This window comes from Zingiber officinale, chromosome 1B, assembly GCF_018446385.1.
Source record: "Zingiber officinale cultivar Zhangliang chromosome 1B, Zo_v1.1, whole genome shotgun sequence".
NCBI lineage: Eukaryota > Viridiplantae > Streptophyta > Magnoliopsida > Zingiberales > Zingiberaceae > Zingiber > Zingiber officinale.
In genome coordinates, this window is record NC_055986.1 from 29,337,797 (window position 1) to 29,357,671 (window position 19,875).

The following is a 19,875-nucleotide window of genomic DNA, read 5'->3' on the forward strand; positions in this document are numbered from 1 at the left end:
ACTTCACAGTATGCTTAGTTTTGCTTTCACATCATGTTTAAGTGGTTTTATTCCTTGCAGCATAGCCTAAGGAGCATGGTTGTGCTATGAAACCTTAGAAATTGTAGGTAGATGGAATGGTAAAGTGCCCCCATTTGATCTGTTTAGGGGTTTATGAGAATGTTAGTACTATTATGTTGATTCGTTCCTTTAGTACAGATTAAAAATGTTAGTTGTAAGTGTTAGCAATATCATTCAGTTGCCTTAGGGTGCTTTGGTAATACAGCATGCTTTAAAATTAGAAATGCATGTTATATTTACTTACGTGATGTATGATTAGTAAGATTAGTTAGCTTTCTTTTGCTCTATTTTACAGCATGTTTAGAAAGTCCAAGTTAGCTATCTTTTGCTCTATTTTACAGCATGTTTAGAAAGTCCAAGTTAGCTATCTTTTGCCCTATTTTACAGCATGTGTAGAAAGTCCAAATTAGCTCTCTTTTGCTCTATTTTATAGCATGATTAGCAAGTTTGAATTAGCTTACTTTTGCTCTATTTTATAGCATGATTAGTAAGATTAGATTAGCTTTCGTTGCTCTTATCACAGCATGTTTTAGAAGTTCAAACTAGCTCTCTTTTGCTCTATTCTAGAGCATGATTAGTAAGTTCAGATGTGCTTTCTTTTCCTTTGTTTTACAGCATGTTTAGAAAGTTCAGATTTGCTTTTCTGTTGCTTTGTTCTATAACATGCTTAGAGAGAGTGTAGATTTGTTTCCCTTGTATTGTTTTTATAGAGCATGCTTAGTTAATTGTAATCCTACACTTGTTAGGTATATCTAAAGGATTCCAATAAATTCTAATAAAGGATTATGAGAAAACTGAGTAAAAAGAAAAAGACTAAAGTCTAGTTAAAAAGAGATAACAAGTAAATTAAAGTAAGAGGCTAGTACCCGACTTCCGAGGTTGTTGTTAAACAAATCCAGGTGACCAATTCCGAGGTCTTGGCCCTGGTAAGACCGAGGTCTTTATCCTCATAGGGCTGGAGGCTCGCTACCCCAGTCACTATTAGAGAGCGCGCAAAACAAAGATGGTACTAAGCCTGGGCCCAAAGAAGAAAAGAAGAACAAGAAGAAGAAAGTGAAAGAGAAATTAAAAGATTAATTTCTGGTGTAAAGATATAAGAACATGAAACAAGTTTATGCTTAGAATCAATAAAAGTTTAGTTCTTTAATTCTAAGCTTACAGTAGTTGTTTCATTACTTTCCTGTCAGTTAGTGAGCATGTTTAGTATTCAATTTTATTTCTGTATACCATGAGTACATGTAGCTTTGCTTTAGCATTTCAGTTTCAGTATTATTGCATTACTTTTATGCACTTCGAGTTTTGTGAGATAGATTAGTACTTACTAAGCATTTTCGCTTATAGATCTTTTTTCCTTTCCTCCTACTGCAGATAAAGGAAAAGCTAAGATATGAAGGGAGACGACAGGATGGTGGTGGTGATGAAGGTGTGTGATGACTACGACTATGGAGAGATCCAGAGAGTGTTATCAAACCTGCAGGACCTATTTGATTAGAGTTTATGCTTTAGTTCTTTTCTTTAACACTATTATGAAGTTTGTGAGATTGTAGTTGAGTTTATTTCCACATATGCATTTAGTCACTTTAATTATTTGTGGAGTGATATAGTTGGTTGTCTTTACTGTTGTTTTTATAACTGCGTGGTTGTGAAAAATGAGTTCCAGCCGCCTGTGGCTGCGTATATGTCTTATGTACTATGGATTTGGTCACCGGTACAGGGGAGACTCTGCCGAAATTTTTCGGTAGGAATTCCTCTGAACTGTGATAAATCTAAGTATTGCTAATAATAGCGTCAGTGACACTAGTAAGTAGAGTAGAAGTTAGGTAACGGTCGCCCTTAGCGAGTAGTAGTAAGAAGGGTGGGTTGTTACACAGATGAAGTGTGGTGGACAACTAAGCATCATTAGTGTGGTTCAAATATCATGTTTGTATGATATACTCTGTGAGAGTATTGATTGCATGAGTCAGCATCATGGGTGGTTCAAATATCGTGGTGGTATCCCTAGGGAAGAGAAGAGGATTTACGGAGCCTCGCTCAGGGAAGGAGGATGCAAAGAGAGGGAAGGTTCGATATTTTAGGGGTGATTAATTTGGATAGCATTTAGTCCCACATTGCTTGTGCTTGGTGAGTTTCCTACTTGGACATCATAAATTGGTTCAGGGTTGCTTCATAATAAAACATGCAGTTGCGTGATAGGAACAAAGCGAATTATTCTTTCATCTTTTACTAAAGAATACCGTGTACTTGTCGCTAAAAACAACAAACATTAAGGGGGCACTACAAGAAAAAAACCTAACAACAACGGTTTTTCACCGTTGTCGTAGCCCCTTTCGGGCTGTTGTTAAAGGCCGTGTTGTTAAAAGGGGTACCCAAAGACAACAGTTTTTAACCGTTGTCTTTGATGGCAAAGACAACAGTTTTACAACGGTGAAAAACCGTTGTCTTTTCCTTCAAAGACAACAGTTTTTCACCGTTGTCTTTGAGCGTCTACCTTTAATAACAGGGTCTTCAACAACAGTTTTAAACTATCTACGACAACGGTGAAAAACCGTTGTCTTTTTTAGATAAAAAATAAAAAAAAATTAATGTACAATTTTTCAATATTATAAATCAATCAAAATATTAAATTTCAAAATAAAATTTAATATACAATTTTCTAACATTCAAAAATAATATCTATAACATTCTGAAGAAATTTCATAAGCAACCAACAAAATTTCATAAGCAACCAACAAAATACAACAAAGCTATGACCAAGTGCTTTTGAAGCAAATTCTCCCCTAGGAAGGCTATCACATTGTTTGCTCACTTCAGCTAAAATTGCATCAACATTGACACCATCTCCAGCAATGACAAGAACTACCTGACTGTCAGGACCATGTTCTGCCTGTAAAATTAGAGATTTTATAAAAGAAGAGCACCAAACCCATGGAACAACTATCCTTATAGCAATTTGAAAGGTTTCATTGTGGATTTTTATCAAGTCTTCAGGTAATAAATTCCAGCTACTGAAAATTACAACAAAAAACATTAATAACACAGGCACAATAGAACAGAAGACTCTGCACCTGAGAGAGTAAATCTGCAGCTATGTGAACTGGATTGGCATGTCTGTCGGCGATGACCGGCACCTCTGAAGGGCCAGCAAGCATATCAATGGAAACCATGGCTTCACTATTCTGCAAATCAGCCAAAGTATTCACCAAGGATCATTCTCTTCGTGATCAACAAAATGAACAGCTATGAGGATTGAACAGAAATTTAACTACTGTAGAGACATATCTCTAATACAATATCTATGAGATATATCGATACCAATTGAACAACTTACTGGGAATCAAAAATAAAGCCACGACACTGGTAAAGGTTATCGGAATTAGGGAGAAACAAATAAATAACACCCAAGTTGATAGGTCAAAGCAGATTTATCTTTTTAAGTGTCAGAAAATTGATGGTAGATGATTTGTGTATTACTTGGGCAATGATGTAGTTGTTTCCACTCCAATCTTGAGTCTAGTTTTAACAGCTCAAAAATGATATTTGCATTCACTATTTAGAGGCTATCAATGTCACAATTTTTTAAGCTAAGAACATAAACATTATTATAGTTCCCACTGGCTATGAAACTTTCTTGATAAAATTTGGTTCCTGTGTTTCTGTTAATCACTTTTCCAGGAAATAACAGTACCTGAGGTACATGATTCAATTTTATTCTTAAGGCAGGGATTTAGCTGAATGATTGTTCCTAACAAATCTTATCTGACCTATAGCTCCAAGTTTCTGATTAACTACAAAGGGAAAAGAGCTAATAGTTTACAGAAGAGCCAACTGATCTGTCATTTCATTCCTGAAAGATCTAGAAAGGAATGGCCATATTATCTGTTACATTTTGATCTTCTTACTTAACATATTATCTTCTTCCAAAAATCACCACAAAACAAGATAATTAATACTACAGATTTGATTTGATTGATCACTACATTTCCAGTACCTCATGACAAGGAAAAAATCATTTGTGCATAGGACTAAAACAAGGTAAGTAGATGTAATCAAATGATAAGAGCAATATTCATAGAAATGTGAGGCTACAGAATTATTATCATACCTGAAGAATCATTTTTGCAGCAGTAACATATTGATTTCCTGGCCCAAAAATTTTTTCAACCTGAAAAAAGCAATTAAAACATAGACGTAAAAGTAAGTGCAATCAATATTACATAATGCTTAAACCAAATGAAGAGGAGTATCAATTAAAAGCTTGACAGAAAACAAAGATTGAGTTAGTAGGGAGATCCTGCACCACAAGAGAATCTCATATAGGTGTATATTTGTTCATGTATGATATGTAGGATTGACACAACAGCTAGAGGAGGGGGTAGTGAATAGCTGATGTCTGAAATACACAAATCAAAATCTTGAGTGCAAAGCTTAATTAAATGTTCGTTACTCAATGGAAATAAAATAAGCAACACTAGCAACACTAACTCCGTTGGTTCAGAACGCCTACATTCCAAATGTTTTTGTACTAACTAAATGAGAGATTCAAATATAGAATGCAGCAGAGAAATTTGCACACAATGCTCAGGCAACAAAATCCACCGTAATATAGTATCATATTCATGAAACAAGGCTCATAATGATGAAAAAAGTTATATATATGTATATATATAATTGAAGCATGAGAATAATAGTTTGTGGTCAAGATTGCAAAAATGATGATTTTGTATGCAAGACAGCTCTCCTGTAAAAAAGTTTGTAAAAGTAGAAGATGAGTTAGTGCTAGTGTTCCTAGTTCCTACTCTTTCTAGCCAAGATGCCCACCTATCACTATTAAGTTTCCCAAAATGATAAAGAGATACCACCTCAAAATCAAGCTACATATACAAAGCACAAAATTACAATCCAGATAAAGCAAAGACAGAAGAAACTTGAAAATACTGCCAAACAAGAGATGCAACTTTCAATGGTGAGGGTTTGCAATCAACGTATTAGATGTTTGTAAGGATTACCTTTGGGCAAGATGATGTTCCCCAAGCCATCGCTGAGATCGCCTAAGATAGAATGCATAGATACCATTGTGAGAAAAGACTTGTTGAAGAAAAAAAGAATGAAAAGGGTTAGAAATTGACGAACTTGAGCTCCCCCAACTTTTAGAATGTGGGTGACGCCAGCTTTCTTTGCACAATATAACACTTCCTGTTGTCACATAATCATGTTAACCTATGTCATAACATGGAAAACCAGTGTAGGGATAGTGATGATAGATTATTTTTTAAGGCTACCTTGCAAATACTGCCATCACGACCAAGCGGAGTTGTTAGAACAATGGTTTTGCACCCGGCAAACTGTGGAGGCTGGTGCATACATAAATAAATTGAAAGTTAAACCAGATCCTTTTGCCTAAATGTGTTAAAATTCACTATGACTACAACATTGGATATTGTAAACAAGGATACTATACCACCGAGAGCATCAAAGCAGTTGAGGGTAAGACTGCAGTACCCCCTGGAACATAAAGGCCAACAGATGCAATGCACCGTGCTATTCTTTTGCACCTCACCCCCTATGCATGTTCATTCTATGAATTCAGTCACAAGTACAAGGAAAATAAACAAGAGAAAGAAGGCTAGTGCCTTATTCTTACTTTCATATTCTCAATCTCCTTCTCATGAATCCTTTAAGCAGCATAAAATGCATTAATATTGTCATAGGCCACATTAAACGCTTCTCTTACTATAGGATCAAGCTTAACAATGACAGAAAAATAAACCCACGGACAGCAGCTAGATCGAAAGAGAGGAGCTCGACGTCGGCAAGATCGGGAGAGGAACTCGGCGTTGGCTTGGAGAGGAATGCGGCGACACTGCCAGGCTGAGCTCTACACCGTGAATAGATGGCGATGCCCTAGCGCAGGAGGCGGCGGTAGTCGAGTGGTGCCAGCGTGATCTGCGATGGCGGCTGCGTCGGAGCGACTGTAATAGGAAACTAGGGCACGGGAGAGGGGAAAGGGCGGCGGTGATTGGCAGTAACCGACAGCACCCTCGACGGCTGGCAATGTGAGGGCAGCGTCGGCTGCGTCTTTCGCGGAGAAGTCGCGAAGGAGGAGTCAGAGATAGGTTTTTGTTCGTTTGAAGAGTCATAGAGAAGTGGATTTTAGGTTTTTTTTCATGAAGTTAAAAAAATTGTTGTGTTTTTAGGATTCAACAACATTCAATAGACAACAGTTTAATAAAACTGTTGTATATTATCACATAAGAAACACTAAAAGACAATAGTTTTTTAAAACCGTTGTCTTTGACACACATTAGACAACAGTGTTTTGAAAAACTGTTGTTATTTAAAAAATATTATGATGAACAACAATAGTTTTCAATAAAACTGTTGTTAAATGGAAAAAAGACAACAATTTCTTAAAAAACTGTTGTCTATTAGGTGTGGTTAAATCCAAAAATTCTAGTAGTGGGGTGTTTGGTTAAATGATGAGAATCACTATGGGTATGAGTGTTATAGTAGGGTGGAATGAGAATAGGAATGGAAGAGAAACCCATCAAGTTATATGAGTTTGGTTGATTCCTATAAATCTAGTAATCATTTCCAAAATGTCATTCCCAAACCCATAAACCAAACACTATCCTTTACTATCATTCTATTCCCTCATTGCCAAACCCATCAACCAAACACCCCATAATTTGTGAAAGAACTCCTTTTACAAAGGAGCCTTAACACATTATAAGTTAAATTTTTTCCTAATAATTTTTAAATTAATTATTTTAGTTGTAAGAGCTATAATATTTTATATATTTAATTTTGTCTCAATTTTTTTTTATTATTTTAGATTGATTATTAGGGTACAGATGGAGTGTGGTGGATGACTCAACATCATGAGTGTGGTTCAAATATTGGGGTTGTATGATATACTTTGAAAGAGTTTTGATTGCATGAGTCACCATCATGGGTGGTTCAAATATCGTGACTGTATGATATACTTAGTGAGAGTTTCGAACTCTTGTTATACAAGTCTGTCTAATCTTTTATCATTACATTTTATACCAAGGGAAGAGAATAGGGTTTACGGAGCCTAGCGATGGGGTAAAGAAGGAGGATGCGAAGAGAGTGAATGTTCAACGTTTGAGGTGTGATTAATTTGGCTAATGTTTAGTCCCACATTGCTTGTGCTTGGTAAGCTTCTTGTAGAAGACATTATATATTGGATCAAGGTTGCTTCATAATAAAACATGTAGCTGTGTGATAGGCACAAAGCGAATTATTCTTTCGCCTTTTACTAAAGAATACCGTGTGCTTGTCACTAAAAATAGAATATATTAATTTTTGAAAGGGTTTTTTTACAAAGGAGCCCTAACAAATTACAAGTTAAATTTGTTCCTAACAAATTTTAAATTAATTACTTTAGTTGTAAGAGGTATAATGATTCATATATTTAATTTTCTCATAATTTTTAATAATTTAGAAAATTTTGGTCCTCTTTACATTGATTATTAGGATATATTTAGATAGTACAATGGCTATTAGGATATATTTAGAAAGTAGTGTGGTGGATGACTAAGCATCATGAGTGTGGTTCAAATATCGTGGTTGTACAATATACTCTGTGAGAGTTTTGATTGCATGAGTCAACATCATGGCAGTTTAAATATCGTGGTTGTATGATATACTCTATAAGAGTTTTGAACTCTTGTTGCATGATTTTGTCTCATCTTTTACCATTACACTGTATCCCAAGGGAAGAGGAGGGTTTACGGAGTCTAGCGCATAGGAAATGAAGGAGGATGCAAAGAGAGGGAAGGTTCAACATTCGAGAGGTGATTAATATGTCTACTGTTTAGTCCCACATTGCTTGTGCATGGTGAGCTTCCTACAGAGGACATTATAAATTAGTTCAGAGTTGCATCATAATAAAACATGCAGCTGTGTGATAAGCCCATAGCGAATTATTCTTTCACCTTTCACTAAAGAATACCGTGTGCTTGTCACTAAAAATAGCATATATAAATTTTTGAAAAGGCTTTTTTTACAAAGGAGCTCGAACAAATTACAAGTTAAATTTGTTCTTAACAATTTTTAAATTAATTATTTTAGTTGTAAGAGCTATAATGTTTCATACAATTAATTTTTTAATAATTTATAAATTTTTGATCCTCTTTACATTAATTATTAGGATATATTTAGATAGTACATAGACTATTAGGATATATTTACGAAGTAGTGTGGTGGATGACTAAGCATCATGTGTGGTTCAAATATCATGGTTGTACAATATACTCTGAGAGTTTTGATTGCATGATTCAAAATTATGGTTGTTTAAATATCGTGGTTGCATGATATTATAATGACCCGCCTTCTACTGATTAGGCTGTAAGGCCGGGGGTTACATTATGCTAACTATTCTTATGCGGAAAGGAGCTGAACTAATTTAAAATTCTGCTATTTGCTATAAAATTTGATGTTTATAGTCGGGATACATTTATGAAATTATACATATGCTAAAGAAGGGAGCTTAACTTTCTATTTGGTCGAAAACTAAAGTTAGGCGCTTCTGGTTGAAATCAGACATTCCAATCGATCGACTGATCGATTGGAGTTTTTTGATCGATCCACTGATCGACTCAACTCACTACTGTGCACGGGGTCAAGTCTGAATCGATCGGCTGATCGATCCAGCCTGGCCAATCGATCCGATGGTTGATTCAGAGGCTCTCTGTTCGCAGGGATTTAAATTCCCGATCGATCGGTTGATCGATCCATGGCCGATCGATCAGCTGATCGACCCATCAGCTCTCTATACGCGACAGATCGCACTTCAATCGATCGATTGATCGATCGAGGCTCCCCAATCGATCAGCTAATCGCCTCACTAGCGTTATGTACGCGAGGACTTCTCCCAATCGATCGGCTGATCGACTGAGGACTACTCAATCGATCGGCTGATCGATTGGGTTACTGATTTCCGCAGAAATCAGACCCAACCTCATACAAAACTTTCAGAAATTCACCACAACCACCACACTACTACTGGGCATGCCATTACTCATGGTTAGCTATCTACTATCATGACAAAAACAATCTAAGCATAACATAGTGCATACTCTCATGAATCAAGACACTTGACATCTAAAAGTGCAGAAAAGTAAATACTATATGAAGTACTAAGTTCTTAATTTTCTAGTTCCCCCAAGGATCTTTATTCCAAGTTTTTGCCCACACACACATCTTCATCGCATTGCCTCCAGCCTCTGCTATTCCATCTTTCCTTTACCTTTATCTGCAGTATAAGGAAAATGCAACGTAAGCTTGGGAGCTTAGTAAGAAACCATCTACCTCACAAAAACATGCATTTGCAGAAATCATGCTTTTTAAAAGATGCTATGCTGATATGTAAGCTGAGAATCATACTGGAAATGCTAAATCATGGCACATGAGCATGTAAATCATGGCAATCAAGAACTAAACATAGAGCTATCTGCTATATCAATAGAAAACTAAACTGAAGCTAAGCTGAATTCACTTATCTGTTTTGTGAAGTTTGAAAACTATTTTCGTAAATAGATAAAAATACTAAACATGCTGCTGATGGGCCCGACATCTGTACTTGCTGTGCACGCATTCCTAACTAGGCCAGAGGTAGCAAGTCCCGAATCTAGTAGGGTTACTAGGTTATCTAAACCTAGGGACGACTATGGGAGCCTAACCCAAGGACAACTGAAGTCCAGTACAGTGCCACTGATAAAGTAAAATACTGTTTATAACTGATTTATCATATCTTGCTTTTTACTCGGTTATCTAAACCTAGAGCTAGGTTAGCTGAACCTAGAGGCAACTATAGGAGCCCACCCATTGGACCGTAGTCCCATATAACCGAAGCAAGGCTATGTATGCTATTTAAAAATGCATCTAGGCATTTAACTGAACTATTAAAACACCTATTGTAGCATATAACTGTATTAGGCATTTTATCGAGCACCTGGTGTGCTCTAACTCTACATATGGCTGCACTATGAATATAATCGCGAACTATAGACATAAAAACATACGATTAGCTACTTATACTGCAGGTGAGGGGTTACTTACATCCTGCGCTAGATTTTATTACAATCTGATCGCTAGATTTCCGGAGAAGAGGATCTCTTCGACGATCTTCTTACGCCTACGCGTTCTTCTCGCGGAGAGGAATGTCTTCGTGCCGGAATTGTCGCCGGAAAGTTCTCCTACGATCCAAGGGGTGGAACCCTAGGCTTCTTGGGTTTGGGCGCCGAGAGGAAGAGGAGAAGGAAGGGTTTCGGCGGTGAGGGTTTGAGGGAGAAGAGAATTGTCGATCAAAAATAACAACTCTCCACTTAATTTCCCTATTTATATTAACTAATTAATACACCCCAACTAAACCTTAAATATAATTGTTCTCCTCTTCTTTCAGCACACCCCTGCTGGGGCCCCTTGGTTACTAGAATCACCCTATATGTCATAGAGTCCATAGGTCTCAGGTTCGATTCCCGCTTAGGCTATTTTACATTTTTGTTTATTTTTGCTACTTCTGCTACTCCAAAAATTCCATAAAAATATTCTAAAATTCTAGAAAAATAATAGAATATTTCTAAAATTAATTTGAGAATTTTCGGGCGTTACAATCCCCCATACCTTATAAAAAGTTCATCCTCGAATTTAGAATAACTCTGGGTACTTCTGTCTCATACTAGCTTCTGTCTCCCAAGTTGCCTCTTCTGTTGTGTGATTTTACCAAATAACTTTTACTAATGGTACCTCCTTATTCCGTAATTTCTTAACTGCTCGGTCTATTATCTGAATAGGCCGACTGTCATAGCTGAGGTCTTCACGGACTTGTACCGACTGGGGCTCAATCAGCTGGGTGGCATCTGGGATATGCTTCTTCAGCATAGAGACATGAAATACGTTATGGATAACTGACATCTCCTGGGGTAGCTCTAGCTCATATGCTACCTTGCCAACTCTTCTAGTGATAAGGTATGGTCCCACATATCTGGGACTTAATTTGCCCTTCTTCCCAAAACGCATTACTCCCTTCATGGGAGCCACTCGGAGAAACACTGTATCCCCAACTGAAAACTCTAAGGGTCGACGCCGTGTATCAGCATAGCTTTTCTGGCGGCTCTGAGCTGTCTCTATTCTCGGGCGGATATGCTGTATAGCTGCTGTGGTATCTGCTACTAGATCTGTTTGAAGTTCTAGTTCTTTCTGTTCACCACACTCATACCAGCAGATTGAAGATCCACACCTCCACCCATAGAGAGCCTCGTAGGGTGCCATACCGATAGTGGCCTGATAGCTATTGTTGTATGCAAATTCTGCTAAACACAGATATTTGCACCAACTTCCCTTGAAGTCTAGGGCACATGCTCAGAGCATATCTTCGAGTACATAATTTACTCGCTCCGTCTGACCATCTGTCTGAGGATGGAAAGCTGTGCTAAACTTTAACTTGGTACCCAGTGCTGACTGTACACACTCCCAGAATTGTGACGTGAACCTACTGTCTCTGTCTGAAATGATGGTCCGTGGAACTCCATGCAGTCTAACAATCTCCTTGAGATACAACTGAGCTAGCTGCTCCATGGAGTAGGATATCTTGATAGCTAAGAAGTGGGCTGATTTAGTCAACCTGTCGACTATTATCCAGATGGCATCAAAACCATTCGTGGTTCTAGGTAGTTCCACTATGAAATCCATAGAAATATCCTCCCACTTCTATTCTGGGATCTGAATAGGCTGCAGAACTCCTCCTGGTCTCTTGTGTTCTTCCTTGACCCTCTGGCAGGTCAGACAGGTACTGACATATCTAGCGATGTCTCTTTTCATCCCAGGCCACCAAAAATATTTCTTTAGATCTTGGTACATCTTGGTGGAGCCAGGGTGCATCGCGTACGGAGTCTTGTGAGCCTCATCTAGAATCTTCCTCCGTAGTTCCTCCTGATCCGGAACACATAGTCTGTCACCAACATGTAATACCCCACTATCAGCTATTCGAAACTCTCTACTTTCTGAATTTCGGGGTCCTGATCCTGAGCTGTCTGGATATCACCAAGCAGGGTAGATACTAATGTCATAGTAGAGAGTTGCCCAACTACTAGTTCGAGACCAAAATCTGTAATCTCCTTTTGTCGGGGCGGTGACATGGCTGCTAGGGACAGTAAGGTGGCACTGGATTTCCTGCTGAGTGCATATACCACCTTATTGGCCTTTCCTGGATGGTAGAGGATGTCTATGTCGTAGTCTTTGACCAGCTCGAGCCATCTGCGCTGTCGCATATTCAGATCCTTCTAAGTGAAGAAGTACTTCAGACTCTGGTGATCTGTATACACTCTGCATTGAGCTCTATACAAGTAATGTCTCCAAATTTTGAGTGCGAAAATAACTGCTGCAAGCTCAAGGTCATAAGTAGGATAGTTCCTCTCATAGTCCTTGAGCTGTCTGGAGGCATAGGTGATCACCTTACCATTTTGCATCAGTACTACTCCTAGTCCCAATTTAGAGGCATCACTGTAGATATTAAAGCTGTCTGTGTCTTCTGGTAGAGTCAGAATGGGTGCACTGGTCAATCTTCTTTTGAGCTCCATGAAACTGTTCTCACAGTCCTCTGTCCACTGAAATTTTCTGTTCCTCCTGGTAAGAGCTGTCAGTGGGGAGGTTATCCTGGAGAAATCCTCTACAAATTTTCTATAATAGTCTGCTAGTCCCAAAAAGCTTCTGATTTCACTGGCATTCTTAGGTCTCTTCCAGTTACTCACAGCTTCTATCTTACTGGGGTCTACCATGATACCATCCTTGGAGATGATGTGACCCAGAAACGATACTTGATCCAGCCAGAATTCACATTTCGTGAACTTGGCGTACAGCAGGTTCTGTTGAAGGGTCTGTAGTACTATCTTCAGGTGCTCTACGTGTTCTTCCTGAGTTCCAGAATAAATAAGAATGTCGTCGATAAATATGATAACTGTTAGTTAGAGCCCTAGAGCCAATCATTTGATGATTGTATGGACTCATGTATATCATATTCTTGTATATTAATAAAGGCATTTGATTTTGGTTATTATACTTACTTGTATTGGTGCCAAATAAACTAAGTATAATAGCGTCCTTGAATAGAAGGTTCTCACCTATATCAATCGGTTAGTTGAACTGATAGTGAGATGATATAGGGAACACTACTCTAAATCATTCCTAGTCGAGTATTAACATTCAGGGGCAATGTTAATGCAATAAGACTAGCATGTAGGTCAACTCGATGACTTGATCTCACAAGTCATGGATATGGAGATATCAAGTTGACACATGGGTATGCATTGGAGAATGTATACTGAATGACCCGCCATGAGAAAGTATCATGGATCGTTATATGAGTGTCATATACTTTCTCATGTGGCTATTAGTATGACTATTAGTTCTTTGACCTGAAGTCACCATAGATGCCTACATAAGGAGTTATGTACTTTGGTTTCGTCAAACATCACCCGTAACAGGGTGGACTATAAAGGCGATTACTGGGTATGTAATGAATTATGCAGAGGGATGTGAGTGATGTAGATGGGATCTATCCCACCCATATGACGGGAGCGACATCGATATTCTTGATAGAGTGAGACCACTAAGTGCATGGCCATGCCCAAATGAGTCAACATTAGATGTTGAGCTCATTTGATCGAGTGAGTCTACTTGGAGTTCAAGATTTAGATTGATTAGAGGATGACACGGTCTATGCCTCACATTGATCAATCTAGATGTCAAGGATAGAAGGACATTTGTCACATATTGTGAGGAGTCACAATTAGTAGTCACAAGGTGATGTTGGATCTCAACATTTCTTGTAACTTGGGTAGCAATGATGTATTGCTAGATGTCGCTCATTGCTTATGTTTCTAAAAGAGTTTAGGGCATTGCCAACGTTACAAGAACCTATAGGGTCACACACTAAGGACAATTAGATGGAGATTTGGTTCATATGATGAACCAAGAGGATTAGATTCATTTGATGAATCATATTGGATTAAGAGTAATCCAAATTGGGCTAATTGAGTTGGACTCAAGTTGATTCATGTATTCAATGAGTCTAATTTAGATTATGACTCATTAAATCAACTTAATTTAATGAATTAGATTCATTATATTAAGTTGGCTTGAATCATATGGTTAGATTAGATCAACCATGAGAGAGATTTGATCAAGTTTGACTTGATTTGAGAGGAAGAGAAAAAGTCATGTTTGACTTGACTTTTTGCCACATCACTAGTGAGTTGGCAAGATGTGGACCAATAGGATTGCTCCACATCATCAATGTGTGCCACCTCATGGAGGTTACAAGCCTCCATAGCATTTAATGTGGCCGGCCCACATTAAATGAGGAGGTTACACTTGTTGCCATGTCATTTAGTGAGGTGGCAAGATGTGGACCAATAGTGTTGATCCACATCATCCTAGAGTGCCACCTCATGGGGGTTACAACTCTTAATGGTCTCCACATTAATTAGAATTAATGTGGGGGTTACACCTCCTAGAGTGGCCGGCCACTTGATGGCTAAGGGGTTTTTTGAATTTCCTCTCATTGATTCATTCACTCTTCTTTTCCCTTGGGTGCTCTCTCTTCTCCTTCTCCCATTCCTTGGCCGAACACTCCATTGGTGCTAGCACACCTTGTGTTTTGGTCATATCCTTCTACTTGTGTCCGTGTGGATACATATAGAGGTTGTCTACTTTGACAACTAGAGATCCGGCGATATCTTGGACAAGCGGGAACGCGAAGGGCTTCGCTACAAGGGTAATGATCTTAACTTTAGTGTAGATCTAAAGTTTTTACAAACTCGTACAAGAAAAGGTTTTTCGAAAATTTTGTTTACGAATCTTTGCACGAGATCCATGGCTTTGGCTGACTCGGGGTTTCCGCGCCGCGTGATGTGCGTTGATTATATACTCTTTTATTCATGTTTTTACGCACATTTACATACTTTGAGCATGCTTAATCTATGCATTTTTATACTTCTAGCTTTCCTTTTAGCATATTTACTCTTTTGGTTCGGAGATCTGCTTTTTGTGCATTTTCTGTACATAGGAGTCGATTTGGTGAAGAATTTACATCTTTGGGCAAGCCTTGGAGGAAACAAAGGGAGAAAGCACTAGGCCGTGTACCTCACACGGCCCTGCACTGGTATGGAGCTCGGGCCGTGTGGAGTTTGGCACCAACAGAAGAGGAAGATGACATGGTCGTGTGAACCTCACACGGCCGTGTCAAGATTTGAAGCCAACCAGAGCAGAAGCCTTACATGGCCGTGCGGATCTACACGGCCGTGTGAGGTTTCCAGAGACCAAGCAGGCTGTGGCCGTGTGCACCACACGACCGTGTAGCATTTCCAGAGAGCAGAAGGTTCCTGGCCGTGTGAATCACACGGCCGTGCAGCTTTGGCAGAGGAGGAACTGGACATGGCCGTGTGAATCTCACACGGCCGTGTCACGGGGCCGTATGGCGCCCGATTCCCTCCTCTATTTAAACCCTCCTTCATGAATTGAAAGGGGATCTCTTCCCCTTGGGGAGAAGGCAAGATTTGGTGGTTTCCTCCCATTCTTGGGAGGATTTCTGGGCGATTCTAAGGGAGTTCTTGACGATTTCGACTCTGGAGCGAGGATTGGATCCGAAGACGAGGCTTCTTCGTAGATAAGTCTTCTCTTTCTCCCTTTTCTTGGTTTCTTGGATTGGGGATTTAAGAAATGCTTGTAATCTTTATTTCTTCGGGCATTCTTCCTCGATTCATGGAGTAGATCTTGTATTCTAGGATTAAGGGAGTATTTGTATGATGGATTGATGTAATCTCTTATGGATTTGCCATTTTCTTGTTTCAATAACATTGTCTTGCTTGTATCAATTAGATCTTGAATGATTAATGGTGATTTGTGCTTAATTCTCATTCTTGATTGATTGTTTGGATTTCTTGTGGACTTTGTAAAGATAAACTCTCACTCGATCATCCGAGGGATCCACGTGACAGGTGTAAGCCCGTGTAAGGACGTTTGAGAGATAATCTTGAAGAGGAAATAGGAACATTCAAGAGAGAAGGATGGATTTTGAGATTAGTTTCTTGTATCTTGATAGATTAATAAGTTGTGGGCTTCTACGTTGATATCCGAGGAAGGCATAGTAATAGGTGCGCTTCTGTGTAAGGACAACATAGGTTCACGTCTAATTGATCATATTTAGATACATTTCTCAGTCCTTAGCCGGTTATCTATTGCAAGAGAGAACCGGCAACTTTCTACAAGTGTTGGGCAATTGAGGGATAAGAATTGGTGAACCATTTACATTCAAGAAATCTTACAAAGAAACCGAAACTCCTAGAATCTCCCTTATTCATAACCCAAAACACTAAACTCTTGTTAGTTGATCTATAATATTAGATTTGTTTACCTTCACTTTGCATTTAAAACGATTGGATAGTTGTTTAGCTAATTCGCATTGAGACATTTCTAGTGCTTATTCCAGTCCCTGTGGATACGATAATCTTTTATATTACTTGCGACATTTCCGTACACTTGCGGAGAGCGAACAAGTTTTTGGCGTCGTTGCCGGGGACTGCGCTATAACATTAGGAATTATCAATTGAGTTAGACTAAACAAAACATTTGTTTTCCTTTCATATTGCATAGTTGTAACTAATCATTAGATTTCTGTTTTTACTTTCTTGTATAACTTTTACTTCTTGCTAATTCTTTGTGTACAAATTCAATTATGCATTTTTGATTCTTTTATTTTTCTTTTCCTGTTGAATTGTCAATTGCTATCTTGTTCTTGTGTATGCGAAGATCTAGCTTTGCAGGGGAATTCTTTCCTTTTGACCCTGAGATTGACAGAACTTTCCACAAAAGAAGAATTCTGCAAAGGCAAATAGAAGAACAAGAATATCTAAACATGGTGTGCAAGTCACTAGGAGATTATGGAGCTCCGAAGTCTGCAAAACAAATGGGAGCAATTGTTTACCCTAACATACAAGCAAGAAATTTTATACTCAAACCATCTTTTGTTTCCATGGTTCAGAAAACTCAGTTTGGAGGATTGGAGATTGAGAACCCTTATTCCCATTTGATGGAGTTTTATAGATATTGTTATACTTTGAAATATGAAGAAGTTTCATCTGATATTGTTCAGCTGCTTGTTTTTCCTTTTAGTCTGAAGGATGCTGCAAAAAGATGGTATAATTCTCTAAAGTCTCAAAGTATCAAAACATGGGATGAGTTAGAGCAAAAATTCCTTGACCAATATTTCCCTCCAAGGAAAACTACTTATTTGAGAAGTCAAATTTTAAATTTTAAGCAATTGGATGGAGAAAAATTATACCAAGCCTGGGAAAGATATTCTTCTCTTCAGCAGTTATGTCCACATCATGGAATTGAGAAATGGTTAATTATGCATTTGTTCTATGTTGGGCTTTCTTTCTCAAATAAGAATCAACTGGATTTAGCATATGGAGGATCATTCTTGAAAAAAAGTCTAGAAGAAACTTTTGAGATAGTTGGCAGAATTACGCAAAATTCCAATGATTGGGCAGAGCAAGATAGCTCATTCTTAACAATGGATATCATTAGGGGAAAGAATGACGTTGAAAAAGGGCTTATTTTGAATCAAAACGATTTCCAAACATTATTTCCTTGGTGCTGTGAATCATTATCAAAAATGTTTGGTGAAAAAGCATTTTTAACAGAAAAGGGGGTATGTCTTGGTGATCTTAAGGAGGATGATCTGTCTTTAGATAATGAAGAGTTTTTAGAAGAAAGCTTGGCTAAGGAGGAGACTATGTTGATAGAACAAGAGCCAGTTTTACCAGAAATAGTACCACCTCAACTTGAACTTAAACCATTGCCACCAGATCTTAAGTATGAATTTCTTGGGCCGAATTCTACTTATCCAGTTATAATTAATGCTCAGTTAAATGAGTTTGAAACAAAGAGACTGTTGGATGAGTTAAGGTTGCATAGAAAGGCCATTGGATATACAATTGATGATATAAAAGGGATTAGTCCATCTCTCTGTATGCATAGAATTTTACTTGAAGAGGGGTACAAGAACTCAATTGAGCATCAAAGGAGACTAAATCCAAATTTAAAAGAGGTAGTAAAGAAGGAAGTGATTAAACTTCTTGATGCAGGGATTATTTACCCAATTTCGGATAGTGAATGGGTGAATCCAGTCCACGTGGTTCCAAAGAAAGGAGGAATGACTGTTATCAAGAATGAAGAAGATAAGCTAATTTCAACACGAACAGTGACGGGGTGGCGAATGTGCATTGATTATCGGAAGTTGAATAAAGAAACAAGGAAGGATCATTTCCCTTTACCATTTATTGATGAAATGCTTGAAATATTAGCTAAACATTCCTACTTTTGTTACTTGGACGGATATTCTGGATTTTTTCAAATTCCAATTCATCCTCAAGACCAGGAGAAGACTACTTTTACTTGTCCTTATGGTACCTTTGCTTATCGTCGGATGCCATTTGGGCTTTGTAATGCTCCAGCCACTTTTCAGAGATGCATGATGGCAATTTTTTCAGATTTAATAGAAAAAATTATGGAGGTTTTCATGGATGACTTCTCAATTTATGGAAATGATTTTGATTCTTGTTTGTCAAATCTTTCTACTGTTCTAAAAAGGTGTGAAGATACAAACCTAGTGTTGAAGTGGGGAAAATGTCATTTTATGGTTAAGGAAGGAATAGTTTTGGGGCGTAAAATTTCAGAGCGTGGTATTGAGGTTGACCAAGCAAAAGTGGAAGTAATAGACAAATTACCCCCACACATCAATGTAAAAGGAGTTAGGAGTTTTTTGGGACATGCTGATTTCTATAGACGTTTTATTAAGGACTTTTCAAAGATTTCCAAGCCATTGACTAATCTGTTGATTAAAGATGTTGAGTTTTGTTTTGATAACGAATGTATTGAAGCCTTCAATAAAATCAAGAGTGCTCTTACAACAGCTCCAGTCATTCAAGCACCTGATTGGGATCTTCCTTTTGAAATAATGTGTGATCCTAGTGATTTTGCTGTAGGAGCAGTTTTGGGACAACGAAGAAATAAGATTTTACATGCGATCCATTATGCAAGTAAAACACTTGATGCAGCCCAAGTAAACTATTCTACTACAGAAAAAGAATTATTGGCAGTGGTATTTGCTATTGATAAATTCAGATCCTATCTAGTAGGATCAAGAATAATAGTGTATACTGATCATGCAGCTATTCGGTATCTACTTGGAAAGAAAGATGCTAAACCCAGGTTAATCAGGTGGATTTTACTTTTGCAAGAGTTCAACCTTGAGATTAGGGATAAGAAAGGAGCTGAAAATGTAGTAGCAGATCATTTGTCTAGAATACCTCAAAAGTCAGAAAATGAGGTGGATTTTGATTTACCTATTGATGACATATTCCCAGATGAACACTTATTAGCTTTATCAAGTGTGAAAACTCCTTGGTACGCAGATTTTGTGAATTTCCTTGCTAGTGGAGTGTTACCTCCGGATTTTTCTCATCAACAAAGGAAAAAGTTTTTTTCAGAAGTTAAGAATTATGTTTGGGATGAACCTCTCCTATATAAGAAGTGCAATGATGTGATTTATCGAAGATGTATACCTGAAGAAGAAGTTAGAGATATCTTGTTTCATTGCCATTCTTCATCCTATGGAGGACATTTGGGTAGTTCAAAAACAATTACGAAAATTCTTCAAGCAGGATTTTATTGGCCAACTTTATTCAGGGATGCTAAGTTGTTTGTTCAGTCTTGTGATCAATGTCAGAG

The 19,875-nt window shown here is 38.0% G+C and overlaps 2 non-coding genes and 2 pseudogenes across 2 annotated transcripts; 3 read left to right on the top strand and 1 right to left on the bottom strand.

The window, feature by feature from the left end:
- Positions 1-19,875, bottom strand: part of LOC122036279 — a 148,743-nt pseudogene that overhangs the window by 115,804 nt on the left and 13,064 nt on the right.
- On the top strand, positions 2,240-2,328 carry LOC121993241 (annotated as a pseudogene).
- LOC121992951 lies at positions 7,297-7,413 on the top strand. The gene has a single exon (XR_006115032.1). It is a non-coding gene; the product is annotated as a U5 spliceosomal RNA (small nuclear RNA).
- Positions 7,982-8,099, top strand: LOC121993121. The gene has a single exon (XR_006115083.1). It is a non-coding gene; the product is annotated as a U5 spliceosomal RNA (small nuclear RNA).